Consider the following 17796-nt stretch of genomic DNA (forward strand, 5'->3'; position numbering starts at 1 on the left):
CGTTGTAGGAGTTCCTTATGCATTTTGGATATTAATCCCTTATTAGATATAAGGTTTGCAAATATTTTATCCCATTCCATAGGTTGCCTTTGCATCTTTTTGATCATCTCTTTTGCTGTGCAGAAGCTTTTCAGTTTGGTGTAGTCCCACTCGTTGGTTTTTGCTTTTGTACCTGTGCTTTTGGTGTCATATTAAAAAAAAATCGTTGCCAAGACTGACATCGCCAATCTTTTCCCTTATGTTCCTTCTAGGAATTTTACAGTTTCCATTCTTATGGGTAAGTCCTTAATCCTGTTTCAGTTAATTTTGGTAAGTGGTGCCAAGAGGGGTCCAATTTCATTCTTTTGCATATAGATATCCAGTTTTTCCAACATGAGGAAAATCGAAGAGCCTGTCCCTTCCCCACTGAGTATTCTTGGCAGCTGGAGATCTCTGCATTAAACCTTTACAAAAATCAGCAATATCCCAAGACCACCTGATATGTCATATCTAGTGGGTCTTCATAAAAAAAAAAATCAATGACTTTATACACAGCCTTCTGAAGAACGTTTGGTTATCATGCAATTTCAGTGCTGAGATCCTTAAAAATCATCAATGTAATGATCTTAGAGAAGACAAAAAAAAAGAATCCACAGATTAGCTGGAGTTACACAGCTAGTTAGGGGCAGAGCTGAAACAAAGCAATTTCAGTGCTGAGATCCTTAAAAATCATCAATGTAATGATCTTAGAGAAGACAAAAAAAAGAATCCACAGATTAGCTGGAGTTACACAGCTAGTTAGGGGCAGAGCTGAAACAAAGACGCCCATGCTCCTGACTCCCATCACAGCAGAACCTTCAGTGCCTGGTGGGACCGCTCACCGCAGGCCGAGAGTACGCTACAGGTAGGCCAAGAGATGGCAGTGGTCCACTAGATCTTGTAGAAAAAAACTTTTGAACCTGCGTTTTATACATAAAACTGAAATCATATCTGAGCTAGGTAGCTTTCCCTGGAAACATCCTAAATTCCTAATTATTATTTTGACCTGTGAGATTTCAGCGTAGCATCAGCCTTCGGAGCACATTCCAGAGTGGCCGTGCCATGCAGCATCTTCCCCCAGTTGTGCCGTTCAGATTCGGTGGATTTAGTCAGTGCCACGATGCGAGAAGGGTTAAGAACTTTCCCATTATATTTTATATTTTATTTTTTATAACAACCTTAAAATATACCAATGTGGGTGACCTCTCCTTTCCAGCCCAGCAACCCTCCGACAATCTTTTTATGTTTCTTAGAAGGTTTCACTGAGGGTCATCTTAGAACCAGCCTGCGCTCCGATGGCGAAGGAAAGAGACTCAAGGGCATCTTCTCACAGGGGCTGTGAGAAGAATGAGAGCATCCCCTCGTGGGCATCAGCCTCACAGTGACATGAACCTGTCAGGAATACGCAGGCTCTGTAAGGGAAGCTGCAGCTTGACACCCTGTCACCATGCTGGATCCCCTCCTGGTGGATGTTTACAGCTGCTCTGAAACTCTGCAACAATTTGTATTGTTTCTCGAAGTCTTTCTTTGCTTCCTTCATGTCCACTTTTTAAAGTCTTCTGTATCTCTTTTTTCTTTTTTTTTTTTTTAAATTTTAAGGATAAGGTGTGTGTAAGGCTGACTCGAAGGATGTACTCAGCAAATATGTGAGGAAAGAATTATTGCAGCTAAAGTCTATAAAGTTGTACAACAACGTAAGAAGTGATCGTGTTCATTATTAGCTTGAACTGGATGTTACAGAGGACTCCCCTTAGTAGAAAAAATGAGTAAGGGGCACCGGGGTGGCTCAGTCGGTTGAGCATCTGCCTTCAGCTCAGGTCATGATCGCGGGGTCCTGAGGCCCACCCTCGCATCAAGCCCCACATCGAGCCCCACATCGGGCTGCCCGCACAGCAGGGCGTCTGCTTTTCCTCCACCCCCTGCTTATGACCTCTCTCTCTCTCTCTCATCCTCTCTCTCTCTCTCTCTCTCTCTCAAATAAATAAATGAATAAAATATGTTTTAAAAATAGTAAATGGGTTCATTCAGCAAAACAAAACAACAAATATTTGCTAAATGGTTTTAGTGAATATAAAAAAAAAAATAGATTCACTGATACTAAATTCACCAGGTACCATCACCAATGCCTTACCATTAAAATCGTATGATGAGATATATAGAATATTGGCTTCATAATCCACCAAATAATCAAAACAACCAAATGGTAGTCATTTATTTTTTTTTAAATCCAAGGATAATGTAAACTACATGGAAATCACTATAGTGTTTGGAAAATGGCAAAGCCTTCTGGCTAGAAATGCTCTACTGTGAATTAGATGAACCTCCACGCTTTGGACTAGTAGGTGCTCCCGTGGGATTTCCACCGTCCGCAGAGTACTTGATGCCTTTGAAGAGTTACTTAGCTGGAGATTCCGTCTCTGCTCTTACCTTTAAGTTCCTCCTCTACTTCTTTACTTGCTGGAGGCCGGGGAGTGGGGGGGGGAGGTAGAAACGAGAGGCCCACAGAGTGCCATGTTACATTGTCATGCATTCAATATTAACCCAAAGTAACTTAAACAATGTGTTCTTCATAAATATAGGCCTTTGTGGGACGCCTGGGCCCAGCCGTGGAGTGCCTGCCTTCAGCCCAGGGTGTGATCCTGGAGTCCCGGGATCGAGTCCCACGTCGGGCTCCCCGCATGGGGCCTGCTTCTCCCTCTGCCTGTGTCTCTGTCTCTGTCTCTCTCTCTCCCTGTGCCTCCCATGAATAAATAAATAAAATATAAATAAATAAATAAATAAATAAATAAATAAATAAATAAATAAATGCCTTTGTTACTCTTCATGCTCTGAACAAGCATTCACACATACAGACACAAAAGACAGGGCAGCCCCGGTGGCGCAGCGGTTTATGGCCGCCCGCAGCCCAGGGCGTGATCCTGGAGACCCGGGATCGAGTCCCACATCGGGCTCCCTGCGTGGAGCCTCCTTTTCCCTCTGCCTGTGTCTCTGCCTCTCTCTCTCTCTCTCATAAATAAATAAAATCTTAAAAAAATAAAATAAAATAAAACCACAAAAGGCAAACATTTTAAGGCCTTACAAATTACCTCTGAGTTTCCAGCATTCACAAAAGCTATACCATGGGAGTTCCGCTGGCCTGGATCCTTGCCCTCCAGACACACCATATGCCACCCGCCAAATGGCCAGTGTGATGCCAACGAGCCGCTGGGAACCCTGTTCGGTATTCAACAAGGGCACATTCCTGGTGCTCCCCCAGCCCCCCATCGCTCCGCACGGTTGGAGGTGATGCTAAGCTGTCTCATACCTCCTGAGGCCTCACTGCCCCTTGAGTGCAGTGCATGGAGGCTTCTCAAGCCCCGGGCCCCTTGCGGTGGGCAAGGCCATGGACGGTCCCAATCAGCGGGCCACCAGGGGAAGGGAGTGTCGTTTCTGGGGTCTTGCGGGGCAATGAGGAAGCAACGGGCTTGGCGGTGCAGCTGCGGTGGGGGGCCTCTGTTACCCCGGGCGTGGCTGTGGAGCGGAGCCCCCTGCAACCCAAGGGGGGAAGGCGTGCAGAGCTGGACCCGAGGGTGCCCCGTTAGACGGCGGAGCTCGGGCATCACTTGCTTCTACGGCGCCCGATGAATCCGTGCCCGTCGCTGCCAGTGCTTCTGAGCCACCTGGACCAGCTCCTTCCCCTATAGCCTTCCTGCCCGTCCTCGGGCGAGCCCTGCCTTCCGACCTCGGGGAGGGACCCGTAACTGTAGTTGCACAGACCCAGGACTCCTGCAGCAGGTGACTTCTTCCTCACGAGACACCCCTCCTTCGGGCCCACAGGGGCCGCCCGCCGAGGTGTGCCCAGCATAGCCACGGGCAATCCAGGTGGGGGCTCCTGGGGATCCCTGCTGTGGCCGAGCCACACCTGCAGGGCCCTCCTCCCCGGGAGCCCGAGCCCAGGGGCCAGCTAGCTCTCTCAGGCCACCGGCCCGTCTTAGCTGGAGCCCTGGCTCCAATCTGATCCACTCAATGAATTCAATTCTTGGCTCACTTTTTTCTAGAAAGCAGGCCAAGAATCACCTGGGGACTCAGAGATGCTACTTCCTCCGCCTCTTCATAAGACAACGCTCACATTTCTGCATTTTTCTCTCTCCTCTACCATAGGAGGAATCAGCCACTTTCTACCAAGAGCCTGAAGCCAAAAAAAAATCCAGGAGGATCTCCTCCATTCTGTGCCCTCCATTCCAGCTCCAGCAACTCCCGTGCAGATGCTCCACCTCTCATCGCCAGGCCTTCCTTGTCTGTCAGCTAAGCCTGCCCACTCCCGTTATTTTTAGATTTGATTTGACTCCTCACAAAGGGCCAGGGGTGGGGAGGGGAGACTTTTTTTTTTCTTTTTAATTAAAAGCAGATGACAAAGACAACTCAGTCATGGAAAATAATAGGAGTCACACTGTCTCTCTGGCTCCCATTCGTGCATTTCCGCCATCAGCCTCCACCAGCGGAGCTGCAGCAATGCTAATCGAGTCTCCCCTGCCTCTTCTGGCAGAGACGCATTATCTAAGCAGATGTCTACAGGGATTCCATTAGAGGGCTGCTTATGCTAGTCTTCCTTTCCACTCCTGCTCACAGAATGATTGCAGTTGGGAGCCGGCTGGGAGCTTCTCTGACTACCTCCGTACTCCCCCGGAGGAGTCCGGGGCCTAGGGAGTGAGACGTGAGTGAGGAGGTCCAGCCTCTTCAGGTCTCTCCATTCCCACCTTCTGAACGCTGAGCCTGCCTGTTGGATCCATTTCTTGGCCACCCTAGTGGTCCAAATAGACTGAGAGCTCCCTCAGGTGGGACCCCCCGCTTTCCATATTCTGCTTCTGGGGTGTTAGGAAGCTGCGCAGGCAGATGGGTGTTGATGGTGCAGCACATGCTTCCATGGGCTCCTGTTGTTCACCCCCTTTTCAACAACTGGTTTTTTTCTGTCTCTCACCCAAATGCAGCCTGTGCATATCCTATGAACTTGGACATTTGTTTGCTTACCTCTTTGCTAGTTCAAAAGACAGTTTAATTCCAGATTCTCTTGTAAGATTTCATTTAGATTCAGTCTCAAAGTCACATTTTTAAATGTGCTTACAGTTAAAATGTTCTGTTATCATTTATAATAATTCAGAAGTCCTTGTCTGTGCACTCGGCTAACTTACATGGAACAGAACGTAGCATTGGTTCTGGTCATAGCAGAGGATTTAGTTTTGCATTGTCAAACTCTTGCCTTTCTTGTTTCCCAAAGAAGAAAGCCATGGGGTGGGAGTGACCAGATGAAATCACTTACAGGTTATCCAAGAGACTAAGCCTCGGCAGGCCTGATAAGGACAACTTCTGATCGTGTCATATGGCAGACGGAAAATGCAGGCATTCTAGAATCTCTGTCTATCCCACTAGGAAAATTAGAATTCTTGATTGTAAGTGACAGAAACCCAAACTTAGCTTGAGCAAAAAGGCTAACTTATTTGAAAGCCCACATCCCCATCTAGAAGAGCGGGAATGCCACTGGACTTCAGAGACAGCTGGGACCAGGGACTCACAACCCTCCAGCATGCTCTCTTTCCTCTACATCTCCCTCTGAGGCAGCATTATTTCCCCCACGCTGGCGTTGTCCCTGTTGGGAAACCCTCAACTCTTCATCATCCCCAGCTTAACCATCAGGGAGACCATTAGGTCCCTCTCCCCAATTCCAGTTGCAAAATCCCCAAGGAATGATTCGGTTGGTCCAACAAGGGCAAGGTGCTTGCTCTCATCCCTGGATATTGGGGTTTTTTCTCAGAAAAGGGGGACATCTTAGAGCGCTCTTCAGTGACCCTAGTTCACATTTGCCATGACATGTGGCAATCAGGCAAGTTCCTTAACCTCTCTGAGCCTTGGTTTCTTCGTTATAAGATGAAAAGTTCAGGAAGGGGGCGAAAAATACCTTGTCCAAAGAGCTGTTGATTTTACACAGATAAGCGATGGTAATGGCTGGTGCAGCGTCTGGTATATATATGAAGCATCAATAAATGTTCATTTCTCTTTCAAGGTGAGTCTTAAAGTCAAGGAAGAAGTGAGCACATTAAAATGGAGAGGAAAAATTTTTGGAGCACAGGGAACCAAATGAGAAATGCTATACAATTCAGAGTAAGAGGCACTATAGGAGTTGTTAAAAGGAGGGTAATTGAGCCTTAAATCATTCCCACCCATAAATCACCCACAAGATCCATGTTCTAGAAAAAAGGGGGACAGCATTCGCTATTGGGAACCTGGAATGTCAAGTTGACCAATTAATCTGTAGCTTGTGAGACAGTCTTTGCTATCGAGGGGAAGATTATTTCGGTCAAGTAACATTTTAGGGCCAACATAAAAAGAATTGTAAAAGATTTGGATTTTGATGAACTCTGAGGAGCAAAAGCTGCATTTGCTCATATTCCCTTTATAACTTTTTGGAGTCAGGCCAACGAATATACCCAGCTGTGCGGTAGGATAACTTGAATTTACTACTAGTTCTACAAAAATATTCCCTGTGTTGTCTTCCCTCATACACTTCATCCTTAAGTTTTAGGAGAGGAAAAATAGACTTCATATTACGTATTTCTTCGGTAAGATTACTACACCAACGCAGCACTGGAATCAATAGTTTGTAAAATTTCCAGTTTTCCCAAAGCTTTCCCAAGCCATTTAATACATCTAAGATCTGGCCTTTTTTTTTTTTTTTTTTTTTTTTTGCATTTGAGTCAATTTGACTCACACAAACATCTGTTCTTGATAAAATAATATGAAACGTAGTGTTTTCATGGTGGCACAGAATCAAACTCCACCCCCCTCTCCTGTGTCTTCATCCCCTTCTTCCATAATCTCCACATCATCTGCTCCCTCGGTTTGTAAATGACCACGATGCCTTGATGACTCCTTAGAATCCACCTGCCCCCGGTTACCATCTCCCTAGACACATGTGGGCGACTAAAGGCAGTGACCACAATTCCTCATCACCTGTGGCTTGTGATGTCTTGTACAGTCAAATCTTGACACCTGCCAGGTTCCTTCCATCCCCTTGAGCTTTGACTCAGCCCAGATCCTGGCTCGAAGACCCACTCCGTCCACGAAGGCTTCTCAGCTATTCCAGCACATGTGCACGCTCTCCTCTAAGCTCTTACAGCCCTAGTGCTTTGCTTGGTACTCTAAGCAAAGGCTGCCTGGTGCTGCAATGTGATGTTTCCGCACCTACGTCTGGGACCTTGCTGTCTCCTTGTTCCCTGGTACCAAGCCCAATGCTGAAACATAGAAGAGGCTCTGCAGATTCATGTATGAATGAATAAATGAGTGATGGAATGAATGCTTTTCTACAGGGCTTGGCAGTTACAGTCTTTGGGAATTGACAGCTATGTCCGACTTAAGTCTACAGACCGCAGATTTGGGCTCAACCCTGTCAGTTACCCTTAGTACAAATTCCCTCTTGGATCTGAGAGACGCTGGGATCAGCATTCGGAGAGTGAAACAGGGTGCCGTTAGGGATGGCCTGGACCTATGGCCAAACACAGAGGTGGGGCCGAGGTCTGGAGATGGGTGCTCATCCCGAATTCTGGTTTGGGAACCGAGTAACCTGCATTCCGTCCCAGCCAATCACCGAAAAGCAGGTTCTATGATCTAGGGCAAGTCATTAAATCCTCCTGAGCCCAAGGAAGTTCACAGACATCAACCAGTGTGTAGACAGAGTGGCCCTTCGTCAGCAGAACAAATTACTGCAGGGCTCAAGAAGCATCCATTTGAAGGAGAGCAGGCCCAGCAAAGAGCTTTCTGCATTTGTCTACTGCTTCAGAAGAAATGTTCAGGAGCGCGGGTGTTTAGGAGACCATCCTCCATGGATAAAAGGACTAGAAGCTGCTTCCCAGAAGTCACTGGAGAATGGGGAACACAATCTCATCCCCTGGAATGTTCCTCAAGACTCAGCAAGAAGTAGATAGGTCAGAACACAAAGGATGAAGGCCCCTTGACCCTTTCAGAACACAGTGGAGCCCTGCTAGCATTTTAATTAACATTGACCCCCTGATGGCTTGGTAAATAGCAGGTCCCTGGGTACTGAATGATGGTGACAATGACTGAGGAAGAGGAGGGGCAGAGGGAAGGAAGAGGGGGAGGAGGAGGAGAGGCCCCCACGTGCCAAGCTCAGCACCCCTCCTCCCAGCATCTCCTCCCCTAACTCCCCACAGCACCTCTCTGTTGCGGTGGGCAGCCTGAGGCCAAGGGCAGGCTGGGAAATTGCCCGTGGTCACATCACCTAGTGCAGAGGCACTCACCAGTCAGAATGCACAGGCAGTGAGCAATCAGGGATGTCAGGGGACAGGAAAGGGACTCTGAGAGGGCAGACAGAGAGGGTGCTTGAGGCCCGCTCAGGCCACATCTGCAGCATATAAGATCCTTTACACATCAAGCTCACCCCCTGGTTTAATCCAGGTGCGGCAGTCTGCATCACTGGGGAGCGTCGGGGGCAAGGAGTGGGTTCCAGGGGGGCCCAGAGCAGCTGTGGGGAGGGACAGAGCTGGCGCAGGAGCGTGGGCAGGGCCAGTCCACCACCGGGCACACAAGGCTTTCCACTTTCAAACCACCAGTACACACATCAGTGTGCACCAGCAAAAGCTGAGTCCCTGTTTAACCCTGTGCGGATACAGAGCACAAGGTTCTTTGCAGTGTAGGAGATTAGAATTTTTTTTAAGCCTTTGGCATCCTCTTTCAACCATCCTTAACGAGGTCCCAGAGGTCTCAGCAGGGCCACAAGCACAAGCACATCTCTCTCCCTCTGTTTGGAAGCGGAGGCAATAATTGTTGCACAAGAACCTGGTGGGCAGAGTGGTAGGGAGAGAGGAGGAGAGATCCCTAAAGCACTGCCCAGATTTATCTCAACTTGCACATTCGTGCTGGGAAAAACACACCCAAAATACACCCAATGGGAGTCGCTCATTACTTCAATGTTCCAGGTTTTCAGTCTGCCGGGGGAGAGCAACACAGTTTGGGCAACTTCAGAGAAAATGTCATCCCCCCCCCTTTAAGGGAGGGAGGGAAGGGGAAGGGAGGGGAGGCCCGCGGGAAGGCCTGAGGATTGCAACAGAGCTGGGAGTCTCAGGCGCACACAGCGAAAACAAATTGCAAGTTCCCCAAACTATGGAATAAAAATGTGTAAAGAAAAATATGAGTGATGGACATGCACTGTTTATGCAATTCCTTGGCACCGATGTAAGGAAATCAGAGCCCCCAAGAGGGGGCATCCATCGCCCGTGCCCTGTGCCCGGCCAAAGGGCAAGTGACCTGGGTTTGACTTGTAAGCCAAACATCAAACATTGACTCATGTCCATGGTGACAGGGTAACCGTGAAAACTGAGCTATTCGGATGCAAAGTTCCCCTAAAAGTCAAATGCCAGCGCTGCAAAGATCCCAGTTACCGGAGAGCAGAGCGTCTCTCCCGCGGCCAGGGACCTCTCCTGGTGCTCTTGGGTGTCAGTCACCCAGCCAGCGACCCCACGAGCAGGGTGCCCACCCCACAGCCGTGTGGCAAAGGAGGAACGAGGGAGGCCCCACGGGACGTGCAGGAGTCGAGGTCGGACTCGGGCCGGTCATTTCTTTCTTTCTCTGGCCGCTTGGCTTAGACTATGAAGCCCTAACACTGGGCCCCAGTGTGTCCCCCGCACTGTGCTGAGCCGTCTACAGGGATTAGCTCATCTCGGAGTTAGGAGATGGCATTCCCACCCTTTGTTAGCTTGTTTATTCGTTTTTGAAATGGAAAAACCGGAGGCACGGAGAGGAGGTCAGTGGTGGAGCCAGGGTTCGGAATTCTGGAACCGGTTCCAGGACCCCTGCTCCTGCCCAAGAAACGCACCCATCAGAGCTGGAGGGAAAGCGCTCACCGAGGTCTTTTTTTTTTTTTTTAAGCTTTTATTTATTTATTCACGAGAGACACAGAGAGGGAGGCAGAGACACAAGCAGAGGGAGAAGCAGGCCCCATGCAGGGAGCCGGACGTGGGACTCGACCCCGGGTCTCCAGGATCAGGCCCTGGAGTCTTACAGCGTTCAAGGCCCCCCTGCCTGAAATCTGACCAAGGTCAGGGGCAGGGCAAGCTCCCACCCGCTGCCCACCTCAGGGACCCGAGAATCAGGGGAACAGATGAAAATGTACCCGTTGGCGTATTTGCCACGCGAGCTAGGGCTCCGGATGAACAGACACGGCTTTGCCCCCCGTACCACCCTGTTGGCACAGGTGGGATGGTTCTCCAGCCAGCTCGCCCCCTCCCAACCCAGATCTATGTTTTCTCAAAAAGTTAGCCTTTCTATTTAATTCCCTGAGTATGCGCAGCCTCCCCGCTGGCCCCACGGACCTGGCTCGGCCTTGTGGTGAACCGAGGCCAGACTCCAGCTTGCTCCAGCCCGGGCCAGGCCCCACCGGATGGGGGCAAGGGCGCTGGCACTCTGGGCGCGTTCTTGCATTCAGCTGCGCCACCAGGCAGCCCTGGGCTACGCCATCCTCCCCTTGGCAGAATTTCTTCCATTGCCTTGCACTCAGGTATTTTGCTGTGGACATGTAGCAGAAATCTTTTGTGAAGCAGTTAAATGAAACTCCTTACCGCCTCTGCCGTAGGAAAAATATCTGATGATGTCATCCACCGTATCACCCCATAGGAAAGACCCCATGAACCACTTCCTTTTTTTTTTTTTAAGATTTTATTTATTTATTAATGAGAGACACACACAAAGAGAGAGAGAGAGAGGCAGAAACATAGGCAGAGGGAGCAGCAGGCCCCAGGCAGGGAGCCCCATGCAGGACTTGATCCCTTGACCCCGGGATCACGCTCTAAGCCAAAGGGAGGTGCTAAACCACTGAGCCACCCAGGCTGCCCCACTTCCTTTTTTTTTTTTTTTTAGCTCAAAAAAGTTTTGCTTACCTTGAGGAAATCGTCTATTTTGTCATTTCTGAGCATGAAAATGTTGTCCTAACGGTCCATCTCTTTTTCTATCTCCATCTCACTTTTTTTTTTCCATCTCACTTTTTAAAGCTTCTAGAAAACTCAGAGTCAAATTTGAAATGGAAGGTATGGGCTTTTTTGATTCTCTACGAGGGGCTGCAAGACTTTTTGTAGTCTCACCATCTCCATAGGGAAAATTTTTAAATTTAAAGATGACTCCCTGGTAGATGTATATGCATTTCCTTATTTATTTTTTTTAATTTGGCCGATTTTGCTTTTTCTTATTATTAATTATTATTCTTTTTATTGGAGTTCAATTTGCCAACATAGAGCATATCACCCAGTGCTCATCCCGTCAATGCCCGTCAGTATTTCCTTATTTATAAATCATGTGCATGTACCTGATTATATATTATTACCTGATTCTTTGTATTTATATTACTTGATATTTTAAAGCACAATATACACAGAGGCCAAAGTTCATCATTAATGACTAAAGATGTAAATCCATATTTCAACATGCCTTTAATGATTTCAAAATTGTTTTAGCCTCTTCTTTCAGCCCTAACTAGATTGGACTATCATTATATTTATGCTTAATGAGGCTGACAAAGAGCTTGCCCAGGCAGCATGAGAAGGATCAGCAGCTTGACCATTTTCTTCTTTGCTTAAAGATGATACTAGCAGGACAGGCAAAACCAGCAGGAATATTTTTAAGTTCCTATCCGCCTTCGGTGAGGATATACTTGCACATGGGTAACGTAAACCAGAATCCGCATAACTGGACGCACACACGCTACAAGATGCCACAGCCTCCCGGAAGCAACCCAGCCAGCCAGGAGGCTCTGCGGCCTCTCTGGGTGTGGGACGTGGGCCCAGAGTTCCTCAGGACACCTTCCAGAAGTGCCATGGGCCGCCCCAGGGGTGCATGTGACCAGCACACATTAAACATTACTAAATCTTAATGCCTCTCATTTTAAGATGAAAAATGTCTCTAACCGAGCATTCTACTGTGTGCTCTTCCCACTGATGCACACCCCTGGGGAACCCCTCCCCTCTCCCTCGCGTCACCTTATCCTGGCCCTGACCTCCCATTTATGTGTTTTCCTCTTGGTCACTCTAGTTTTATTTCTACTAACCATTATTTCTGGCCTGGGTCCTCCTTAAATCCTTTATGGAACCAGCGTGTGCATTCCTATGTGTCATGAGCAGGATGGAGGCAAGAGGCTGAACGAGAACGCTTTTTCTCAATGTCCATGTCGTTACTGTAGCTAATCATACATTTGGGGATCTGTAGACTGGGGAATCACCTTTGAATTATTCCATATACCTGTGTCCCCAGACACTCCAAGGTCATGGTCAGAGAATTACAACGTCAGCTGGCATTGACCATCACCTGAAATGGGAATACTTAGACTTGGACAGGACATTAAGTATCTACCAAATCAGAAGTAGGTTGGGTGACAGACACCGTCAGAAAACAGCGACTTTAAACACTGGGTTTGGTTCGTTCTCATAAATGAAGTCGAGGAGGAGGTTCTCCAGGGTGAGTCTGGCAGTTCCATGACAGTGTCTGGCACTCAGGCACCTCCAGTCACTCCCAGGAGTGGTCTTCATCTCTGTGACCCACAGCAGCTGCCAGAGCTCCGACCATTGCGTCCCTTCTCCAGGCTGACAGCCCAGAACGGTGTGGAGGGGTGGCGTCCCTTAGGCCACAGGCCCCCTCACACTGCCTGGCCCGGGCAAGCTGGCCCCGCGGGTGGGCTCGGAACGCAGGCATCCAAAGTCAGGGAGGATGCCCAGTAGTCTCTGCACACCCGCTATAAGATCTGCGATGTTAGGGACGCCTGGGTGGCTCAGCGGTTTAGTGCCTGCCTTCGGCTCGGGCCTGATCCTGGCATCCCAGGATCAAGTCCCACGTCGGGCTCCCTGCATGGAGCCTGCTTCTCCCTCTGCCTCTCTGTCATGTTCTCTCTCTCTGTCTCTCATGAATAAATAAATAAATAAAAATATTTTTTAAAAATCTGCGATATTCACGAGCAAAGCGGGGATTCAGGGTCAGAGTCGCAATCAGGAGAATTCTCATTCTAGACCGTCAACTTGTAACTAACTCTGATCCTTTTTGTTTTTTTGTTTTTTCCCCCATTCAAAGACCCATTATCAATTACCACTCAGAGGTATCTAAAGTAAGGAACCATCCCGTGGTCCTTTGCCGAAGCCCTGGAAATCGCTCGGTGAAGGCGTAGTTAACGCCGTCCTGCGACAGGCCAACACTCTCGGTGTCCTAGAAGGCCCCAGAGGGATCCTCCTGGGATGCGGTGGCACAGACTTTGCAAACCTGATCCTCCTTCAAACGTGCTGGGAAAGTGAACCATTTCATGAAACTTGCAGTGAATTTTGGAAGGAGGTGGGGGGCTTCCAGCTAGTGATGTGGGTAATCACGCTCTCACGCATCTGCCTCCGGAGCTGGAGGCTCAGTGCCAGATTCTCCTGACTTAGGCACGGAGGGCCAGCTGGTGACCACGAAAGCAGCCTCTGAGAGACACCCCAAATGCAAACAGGGTCACAGGCACCGGCTCCTCCTGCAAGTCTCACCACCACCACCACCGCCACCGTGTGTCCCATGGAGAGACGCTGGGGAGGCTGCCCCTGGGGTCTTGTCTGCTTTCCCACCCACCGACTGCGACAGCCAGAGAAGCGGCCAGATGCTGAGGGACACTCTTCCGCTGCTGAACACACGGCAGGGACAGAACTCATTGTGCAACGGCGCACATTTCTCCTCTCGCAGATGCCAGATGTGCAAAGGTATAAAAATACCTCCACGGGTCACCTCACCAGCATAACACACGCAGCGTTCCCTTCGCGAGCTCACACTGTGTCGGTGACATCACACTCCAACCAGGGGGGCCCGTGCGCTTTCTAACGAATCAACCAGAGACCCCGAAGTAGATGGGTCCTCCCTTGCTGGGCCTCACCACCCCCAGCCAACCTGGGGTGCTCGCTGGCTCCAGGTCACAGGAAAGTCCGGGAATCTGGATAGCTCCGTCGAGCTGAAGAGTACAACATGTTGGGGACGGGGTCTGGATGTAACTGTACCTTTACGAGTAACGAAATTGCCACAGCCAAAGGTGTGGTTTCCAGAAAGCCGACACCGCGTGAGCACGTTCACTCAACCCACCAACGTTACCTCCAACGCAGGAGGAGGGGAGGAAATCTCTTCCTCTGTTTTATATTCCCCCCACTCTGAATTTTAAGTAAAAAGGGAAAAAATATAAAATCAGGAGCCTGTGTATCCCCCTGAGACCTTTAAATTTAAGCTGGACCAAGCACTACCCATGTATCACAGGCAACAATTTCACCCTGGCAGGGAAGTGGACTAAGTGACTTAATGGGTATTTTCCATCTCTAATTTCCATGATTAAAAGAAAGAGGTTGAGAGGGGTACATGTGGAGCCTATTGTGAGTTTGCCAATGAGTCCTAATTTAGATCAAAGAGAGTCTATGTGACACTGAACCATAAACACCCTAGTGTGCGTTACTTCAAGGAAGTTGTTAGTGTGTCCCCGATGGCTATTATGTGATATAGTTGCACTCTAGAGCCTGCACCCTTTAATTACTAATATAGAAGAAAATCCCATATGAGCGGGAGGAATGTAAATGAGACCTCTGCTCTTTTGAACATTTTATGCATTTGCCAAATTAAAATTTGCTGTGGACTTTGGTTTTCCCTGATCGCTGTTGGTAGTGATCATTTGGCTCATGGGATTAAATCTGAATTTCCAAAAACGATTTCTGATCAGTGTGCAGATTTCAGATCTTTCTGTATGATTTTGCACTGAGACCTGGATCATCAGAACCAGATTGGGAAGGGTTTCTTTGAAGTTTTCAAAGGTAGAGCAGAAGTCCTCTTTCGTTCTCATCTTTCCCCATGCCAAGCGCTGCTCAGCGCAGGTCCAGGGGTATGGCCAAGAGGGGACTGCGGAAGCCAGAGTCTCAGGATCCCCCCTCCGCACTCATGAGGTACCCCCAACATGTGCCTGTAGCGCCTGCGTAGGGAGGACCACCTTCCAGGGACATGGGTCTGGTCATTGCCCACGACCACCCTTGCTGACACTGAGATTTACAGCACAATTGCAAGATGAGGGCGACCACAAATGTAAACTTGAAGAGCACATTTTTCATGATATTTCCTTCTCTAGGGTTCTTCTCCCCTTAGCCTATGTGCACGAAAAAGAGGATCGATAACAACTTTGCACTTGAATTAAGAGCTGAGTGTGGGACCGGGCCTTGCACAAAAGCAAACACGCTCATTAGGGCCCAATGACGACCGGAGATATTAACCATCCAGGAGATTTGCCGTGCCCAGCGCTCCGTCTTGTTCAGTAAAGCAAACTCCTTCTTTGCCATCTGTCTCATGCTACAAAGAGATAATAATAATAAAATCGTTGCTTAATGAGTAAACTAAGTAGAGGATAATGCTCTGGTAGATCGTATCGGTGTTCTTCTCCGAGGATGCCATATTCTCAATGAGGCAGAGAACACAGGGGAGAGCGCGTGATCGTGCACAAACGAGATGCCTAAAATCAAAAACCAATGCAGCATATGTCAGTATTTAAAGCCCCATCAAAGAAACATCCAACTTTTCAGCTGTAACCCAAATACAAATTTTCCTTACCCTGTCAATTAGCAGATTACAAAACTTCTGCAGCAGGAAGACCAGTCTGCCAGCAACGCCGTAGTGTTTGGAATGGGTCCAGGTCAGACAGATGGTGTGGAAAAGGGGTGCAATGAGACGTTCCCGATCGCCAGACTCCACGGTTCTTCCAAGCAGCAGACGCAGCCTCAGAGGGGCAGAGCCACAAGGTGAAGCCCATCTCCACACAGCTGGAGAAGCCTGCGGCCTGGCCCAGAGAATCACCAGAGCACTCAGTGACAAGCACAACGACCTGATGGCTTCGGGGAAGCACTTAGGGAAGAAAAATAGGCAAAATATTAAATAAATGGAAACCTTGTTCTTTGGCACCAAATGAGCGCCCCTGCCCCAACCATAAACCAATGACCTTAAAAAGCGGAGCTATATCTTCCCCAAGACATGATTGTTAAATCAGGATAACAGAGAGTTCTTGCTGCCTTTGGAACACTGACTGCGCTATACACAATCAAATGATATAACCAGGAGGGGAAGACAAAGGATATTGGCTGTATTGTTATTAAATGCCATAGGTACCCGTCAGTCGATTTGCAAAACCGGCTCCCTTGCCAACAGCACCTAGCCAGCTGCACAGAAAGGCTTGGTTCAGAAGCTGATGACTAATGAAGTCATTATGCACAGTAGTAACAGTAATAGCCCACTGAATTTCAGAAGTGAGTTCTAAAATGTAAACAGTCGCTGATGATTTTAAAGATTTAAGAATTTAAATTCCCTTTCATTAAGATCAAGGAAGCAAAGCAACTTCATTAACTTGACTTAAATATTTTTACGTCAGTAGAAGCGTCTCTGTCACGGTCTCTTTAACAGCAACCAGCCATTGTAAGCACCACAGTGCCCTTAAGCTCCTAAACAACCGTGCAAAGTGGACTGATTCTCAGCCTTTTAGAGGCAAGAAATGAAAGATCCAAGAAAGGAACCTGGTTCACCCCCTGCAATAGCTCCAGTGCTCCTATTCCGATACCTGGGGTCTGGCTCAAAAACCTGTTTTTCCACTCTCCTATGGTGCTCCCCAAGGAGGGAGTGAATACTATCCTAAGCTCCAACTCAAACTTCTGTCTTCAAAAGGAGAAGTACCACCAGGTGATGATGTGCAGATGAATTGGCCCAGGGCAAAAGAGGCGGTTGGATTTATATTCCTTATTTTTCTTTTTAGCTAGTTCCAGGGCTTCGCTAGAAATCACTTCACCATGAAGTTGGGGGTCAAGCTGGGGGACAAGTTGGGGGTCTTACTTTTAGGTGGCTCTTCCTGAAGGTGTTCCTGCATGACCAGGAACCGGGTTGCACTCTGACACCAGTCTTCTTCCAAGAGACAGAGATAGGCAACACATAAGGAGGTCGTGGTACTTTTGATCCTCACGGTGCCCTTCTGCCAAGTCCTGATTCTTGTCCTTGTGCTATTTTTGCACCTGCCTTAGAGACGCTCGGGTCTCTCTGGTGCAATAGTGGGGAGGAGAACACAGAGGTCATTATCCTGAGGATGCTGGACTAATCTCTTTTCAGCTGCATTAGCACAAGCAGACTCTGCCTTCGACCAGAGGCCAGGTTTTCTTCTTTGACATGAGCTTGTTGGAACAAAGTGGGAGGAAACCCACACCTCATGCTCTGTCTACAATAGCCCCTGATGAGACGGACTCTAGACCCAGCAACGCATTTGATGCTATAGACACTTCAGAACCAAAGCAAGGTTGACCTGCCAAGCCTGGCATGAAATTTTATGACTAGCACCACTATTCTACTTCAGAACAACTGTACGAAAGGTGATCCCATGATTGGAACAACAAGTAACCTGGTGGATAGTTTAATGTTTTCAACCCAGGTCCCTGCCCTAAATCCACACCCTGTGAAAAGAACGGGGAAAAATATCACAAAAGCCTGATAGAAGTAACAATTGCCTATTTTAATGTTGGCAACGTATAAATGACAATTAGGTTGTTAATTGAGAGTTATTTCAATGAATTGTCATCCATATAGATTGTTCAGATTAGTAATGTTGTGCTTATATTGTGATTAAGCCGCTGGGCAGTTGCATAAAAACCGTTGTATTCTGTGGTAGACACATCCTAACAACTCAGAAGAGGGAAAAGGGCCAAGCCCCTTGAAAGAGACAGTTGACTTCTAAGAGAG

At 48.2% G+C, this 17796-nt stretch overlaps 1 long non-coding RNA gene across 1 annotated transcript; it reads right to left on the reverse strand.

Annotated features, from left to right (window-relative positions):
• Nucleotides 1-14680: 14680 nt before the first annotated feature.
• Nucleotides 14681-17509, reverse strand: LOC121472167. Its single transcript, XR_005982786.1, has 3 exons — nucleotides 16903-17509; nucleotides 15637-15927; nucleotides 14681-15538 (listed from the first exon to the last, which is right to left on the reverse strand). It is a non-coding gene; the product is annotated as an uncharacterized LOC121472167 (long non-coding RNA).
• Nucleotides 17510-17796: the final 287 nt, after the last annotated feature.

The sequence above is a fragment of the Vulpes lagopus genome, chromosome 11, assembly GCF_018345385.1.
Source record: "Vulpes lagopus strain Blue_001 chromosome 11, ASM1834538v1, whole genome shotgun sequence".
NCBI classification, from domain to species: Eukaryota; Metazoa; Chordata; class Mammalia; order Carnivora; family Canidae; genus Vulpes; species Vulpes lagopus.